This window comes from Octopus bimaculoides, chromosome 23 (assembly GCF_046866305.1).
Source record: "Octopus bimaculoides isolate indiv1 chromosome 23, ASM4686630v1, whole genome shotgun sequence".
In the NCBI taxonomy this organism is placed as follows: Eukaryota; Metazoa; Mollusca; class Cephalopoda; order Octopoda; family Octopodidae; genus Octopus; species Octopus bimaculoides.
In genome coordinates, this window is record NC_142950.1 from 33758247 (window position 1) to 33765018 (window position 6772).

Genomic DNA, 6772 nt, shown 5'->3' on the forward strand with positions numbered 1-6772 from the left:
AATGCATTCCAATTGCTGGTGAGGGTTTTACATGGTTGAAGTGCAAATCCTACCTCAACCCCTTTTAGTCACTTTTAATGACATGCAGAGAAAATGTTGGGTCTATTATTTGGTATGGCAGTCCCCTGACAACATATATAGCTGGGAAAGTTGGGGGATGAAAAAAGGTAAAGACCAAGGGTATATCGGAAAATATGCCCCTTAAGATAAAAAAAGATTGCTTTTTGACTCACCCTCGCATGTGTTTGCATCTGTGATTGTATTTGCTTGACAGCTGGTGTTGGTTTGTTTACGTCCCCATAAATTTCACAGTTCCACAAAAGAGAGATCAATAGAATTAGTACCAAACTTAGAAAATATATATATATATATATATATATATAGCACTAAGGCTGGTTTGTTTAAACCATTCAAGGTGGTGCCCCAGCATGGCCTCAGTCTAAATACTGAAACAACTAACAGAATCTTTTATGTACCTTCAGCCTTTTTGCCAGATATGTTTGGGAACAACAAAAGATATAAGAAAAAATGTTTCGAAGACGCTAAGTTTGACCGTCTCAGGGCAGACGTAGTAGACAACTAGGGAAACAACTGAGTGAAATAGTACGATGTTCAGTGATTTTAAAGCTGACATCCAGCTAGCTTATTGTGTGTCAGGTGAACAAGATAAGTAAATTGCATTTAGTTGGTTATGATTACATCAGAGATCCAGTGATTTTACAAATCTTGCATACTCCTAGACGTACCTGTACCCTGGTTTGAGAACCCCGTCACTTAAATAGATCTATGCATATTGGAGCATGTTTTTTCTGCAAGTGTGTGTGTATTAATGTTTGTACACCCAACACACACACATATATGTATAGATATACACTCATATATATGCATACATATATATATGTGTGTGTTATTCATTTATATATATATATACATACACACATACATGTGTGTGTGTATATATATATAATTTTCAGTTATCTAAGATTGAAGTTTTACTCCGTAGATATTCTGAGTGTCTTGTTCCTATCCTTCACAGTGAATAATGGGAAATGTTTCAGTTTATATAATTTATGCATTGGTATTGCTATATGTATGTGTTTATGAGCATTACAGGTGTTATATTTATGCTTGAATGTACAAATGGAAGAAAAAAAAAATGTGCTCAATACATTTGGTAGAGGATATTCATTCAAAGCTGTCAATTCACTGTGCTGCTACTCAGATTTTTTCTGTCAATGTGTAACTCTTCACACAACAAAAGAATTGTACACACAGACATATGTATTCATACATACATACATATATATATATATGTATACATACACACACATACACAAACGTGCGTGTATGTATAAAAAAAATATACATGTACACATATATATACACGTGTATTTTATGTATATATATATGTGTGTATGTGTATGTATATATATATATGTATATATATATTGTAAAGAGCTTTTAATTAGTTCAGACTAAAAAAAATTATAATTAAATACAAAATATAGATATATTTTTCAACATAACTTCTATGATATTAACAGACTCTGACTACCATTTTCTAACTGTTATACAGGTTCACAGCAAATAATAAAATACAATAAGTCTTATGTATGGAAAAGAACTCTTTTTTTTTTTTTTTTTGGTTTTGCTTTCATCAACACTGTTTCATTGATGCTTCTTCTCAAGTTTGTCTCTTTCCAACCAAACAAGGTTTTTTTTTTTCTTGCTTGTAAAAGAAGCTAAATAGTTTATTTGTTTAATTATCTAGGATGGAAAGAGAAATAGAAATCCTTGCTGTCAACACTATCTTTTGTCCATATTTCAAATTCAACTCTGATAACCAAACAGGTTTTCCGCTTGCAAAAGTGCTAATTTGTTCAGTTATCTCAGATGGGAAGGAAATAAAAGATTACACAATTCTATTGTTAAAACAATCCATTTTTTCTTTCTTTCTGTTCTTAAAATATTTATTTATTTATCAGAGTATTGAATCTCAGAACCTGAGAATCTCTTCATAGAATTGTTATCTTACATTCATTTGAATAAATATTATTATTATTGTTATTATTGAAAATTTTCAATTGAAGATTCTTTTCATGAAAATCTAATTTGTAATTGATAATTTTGATATTCTTTGCTTTCTAATGAGATACAATTTAAGAAAAAAAAAAAAATTTTAATTTTTAAAAAAAATTGAGAAATAAACTTGTTTTAAGTGATTGGTTTATAACGAGTTGGTTTCAACAGCTGTGTTTCTTCTGGTTAAGTTGATAGCATATGTGGGTACACACACACACACACACACACACACACACACACACACACACACACACACACACATATCACTTTTCAAATTCCATGGATTTTCTTCAGAAATTAGAGCCAGCACTGAAAGATTTGAGGTTTCATATATGAATACATCTATATCATAGGTTCCCAAAATGGGCACTACCCCCCCCCCCCCCGGTGTGCGTTGAGACAGTCCAGGTGGGTGCTAGTGCTTAAGGGGGCGGGCATAAGGAAAAAGGAGGCGTTGGGAGGAAGGCAGTGAATTGGGGGGGATGCTGTGAATTTATTATAATATTGTATACAAATTATATAATATATTAAATATCAAATGATTCATAGTATATATAAATTAGTAAAATATAAAATATTTATTTATACATAAAAATAGGGGTGGGGGCGCTGAGGGTATTATGTAGCCATGGTGGGTGGTGCCCAAGAAGTTTGAAAACCTCTGGTCTATATAAACAATGTGATTGAAGATAGAGGGAATGGGTGAGTATATGCATATTTCAGGAGTTCTTATTCCTTCTTCAGAACCACATCCAATCCAATGGCCATCCACAATCACATTGCTTAAATAGCCACCAAATTTAGTGGTGTAACACAATTGAATAGACTAAATTTACACATGAAACACATTCCTGGCAACTGGTATGTACATATTGATTGCTAGTAGGGACCTGTGTATATGTATACTTTGTGTATGCATGTGTATATTTGTGTGTGTGTATATATATGGGAAAATGTACGAAAAACAACAACAACAGACGAGGACAGGTGGTGTAAACAACAAAAGGATGTATTAGGCATGCGGTCCATGGAAGCAAGGGCAGACATGCTTCCCTTATAAATTATAGCAATGAAATCAAAACTATATTACTTCATAAGATTGTTCTTCTAATGTTCCGTAAAATAAATATAAACCACATGACATCATAAGCTTAAGACTTTTACTGTCAGAATTAGCATGAGATGACAAGCAGTGGCAGACAGCATCCTTTCTGGTGTAATATTTTAACATTTTTTCCAAGTGGTCCAGAATCACTCCAAGCTACACTACAAGATGGGGTACCCCCATACTATCATAGCAATGTAAGAGACTACCTTGATAAGATTTTGCTAAACAAGTAGATTGGACAAAAGAGGTTCAGTGGAATGCCTTTTGCATTCAATGAATCTCACACCACTAGACTTTTTTTATGGGGATAGTTAAAAGATAAAGTTTATCATACAAAACCAGCAACAGTCGATAAATTGCAGTCAGCCATTGAATGGGAATGTGCACAGATACTGAATGAAATTTTTCTTGATGTTTGTAATTCTGTTATCTTGCATTATCAGCAATGCCGAGATCAGAATGGTCATCAGTTTGAAAAGAGGCATTCATGAGAAAATCAAATTCTGTCTAGAGAGTCTATTAAATTTTTAAAAATGAAATATATATTAATAAACACTTGATTTTATAATCATTCAGTATGTGTGTAGATTTTTTTTTGGGACACCCTGTACATGCATGCATGCACACATAAATACATACATATGTTAGAAAGAAAAAATGAACAGGCAAAACATGTGGTATTACTTGAGAGCATGGAATCTAACATAATTTGTGGAGTTGTTAGAATAAATACAGGATTAAGAAGGTAGGCATAAAATCTCTTGCAGATGTTTCACTGAGCAAAAATCTCCATATAAAAGCCAAGTATTCTATCTTCAGAGAGGAAGAATTAAGAAATATCCTTAATAAAGCATATTAGTAATTACCAGAAATATATCTATTAAATTACATCATTAGTTACAATTATATCTGTACTATACATATATATATGGGAGAATAGGGAATTCTGTCTGTCTGGGATCCCTGTATCCCATTCGATATTTGCTCTACATAGACATATTATACCTTTCGATACACAATGTATCAGTTTCAAGCTCTACCTGCTGCAAAATTGGGATTCTAAGCTGATTAAGCTTGTAAGAGTCTTTTACAATCCATTATAGCTGATCTAGGGGAGATAACCCACCTTCACCAATGCCAGACCTTTTATTCTCTAGTGACCTTTTGACCAATTGACCATATAACAACTTTCCCTGTCTGAGAGATGAAGAGTTGAATTTGTCTTTGTATAGAGTCTGATGAGCTGTTCACAAAGCTGTGACTTTCATGGATGTGAAACCGTTGGTCACTCTATGACCAGACTTTAACTTCAGTGATTATATGTATATATATGTGTGTATGTATATATATATATATATATATCATCATCATCATCATCATCATCGTTTAACGTCCGCTTTCCATGCTAGCATGGGTTGGACGATTTGACTGAGGACTGGTGAAACCGGATGGCAACACCAGGCTCTATTCTAAATTTGGCAGAGTTTCTACAGCTGGATGCCCTTCCTAACGCCATATATATATGGGAGAATTTATGAAAAAGCAACAGACGAAGACAGGTGGTGTAAACAACAAATGGATGTATTAGCATAACACTCGGGAATAGAGAAAGTCTTTGACGTTTCGAGCCTACGCTCTTCAACTGAAAGGAACACAGAAAGAAACAAGGAGAAAAAGAAATAAATGTAGTGGTCAGCGGTGTATATATACATATATATGTGTGTGTGTGTGTATATATATATATATACACACACACACACATATGTATATACATATATGTGAGCATATGTATTTGTGGCTGTGTTTGTCACCCCGACCACTCACCCACTCACAGTTATTCAACCAGTGTTGATTTGTTTATGTCCCCATAACTTAGCAGTTCAGCAAAAGAGATCTACAGAATAAATACCAGACCTTAAAAAAAAAAAAAAACACTAAGTACTGGGATTGATTTATTCAACTAAAACTCATCAAAGTGGGGCTCCAGCATGACCACAGTCCACTGACTGGAACAAGTAAACGATAAAAGATATATCCAGAAACTATTTCTTAATACTGTCAATCAATCCACTTAAGTGATCTCCTTCAATCAGTTATTATATCATAAAACACGTTGAGGTCAGGTTGGCTTCATGTATTGATATTAGCTGGTAAGATAAATATTATGTCTAATAGCATAACACTCAAATTAAATTAACCAATGCAGCAATACAAGTGTACTTTAACATTTTTGTTTTTTTTTTACTGTGAAGAGAAAACTTGTTAATACTGTATTTTATGGCAATCAACTCAATGTAGTATATAATGTAAACATGCAGTGTAAATGTACAAACATCACTAGCTTTTCAAATCTTGCTGCATTTCATGTGGAATTTTTGGCCCTCCAAAGTTTTCTTTGGTGTATAAGTAGACCTACCTTTTTTTTTTTTTTTCTTGTTGTAAATTTTGGTTTGAAAATTTCAAATCTGTATGTAAAAAATTTACAAAGTTAAAAGCAAATATTGTGGGCACCCCTCTTGAACTTGAATAAGTCAAAATAACGTGAACAAATAAGTATTATATTTGACAGATTAATATGAACACTAAAGATGTTTTTAGGTGTTTTTTTTACTTATATGCACACATAACACAGCCTCACTTGGTTGGGACTACATGTATTACTTTGACATTATCATTCCATAAAATTTATTTATGTGGAGAAAAATATTGAAAAATATCAATAGATGTGTGAGTGAGAAAGAAACGTGAAGGGAAGTTTTAGGATGTGCTAGAAACAACAGCCAGATCTCCCTTAAATCACACATTTTCCTCTGAAATTATTAACAATGTTTTTTAAAACTTAAACTATTTCTCTCATGGGTTTTAAGTACGTAGAGGTAAAAAAAATGGCCAAAATCATTTCAAACTGGGGTGGTGAGTGGGTGGTGGGAGTGAAAAAAAACAATTTTCAAAATTTTTTCTTTTTTTTTTCATGAAAAGATGCCACCCATCATTCTGAAGACTTTGGTGGAAAGCATTAGAAAAAAATCCGTGTCAAAACGGAGAAATTCCAATTTATGTGGGTCGTCTGATCCGAAACTTCTCTCCTCGCTACCTTCCAAAAGTTTTGCCAACAAATTTTTTTTTGTAATCGTAATCTACACCGTTTGAAAGGTATTCGTATAAAATTTTACAAAAAAATACCTATTTTCCAGAAAGCTATGAGGGAGAAAATTTCCGAGGATACCCCCACCTCCGGTTTTCCGGACCAAAAAAAGTGTTTTGTGGCATATTAGGAGGTCACTGTAATTCATTCAACGAAAAAAGAAAAAAAAAAAAAAAATCAATGATTCCGGGATAGGGAGGGATCCGGTTTCGCACCCACCCCTCTTTTCTGAACAAAATTAAGGGGTTTTCGGCACATTAAGAGGTCAGGGTACTTGATTCCACGCAAAAAAAAAAAAAAAAATCCGAGGTTTTTTTTTTTTTCTTAGTGAAACGCGTGCGGGTGTATTTCCCAAAATTTACCGTTGACTTTGCCTTCCATCCTTTCAGGGTCGGTAAAATAAGCCCCAGCTGCGCACTAGGGTCGACAGAATCGAC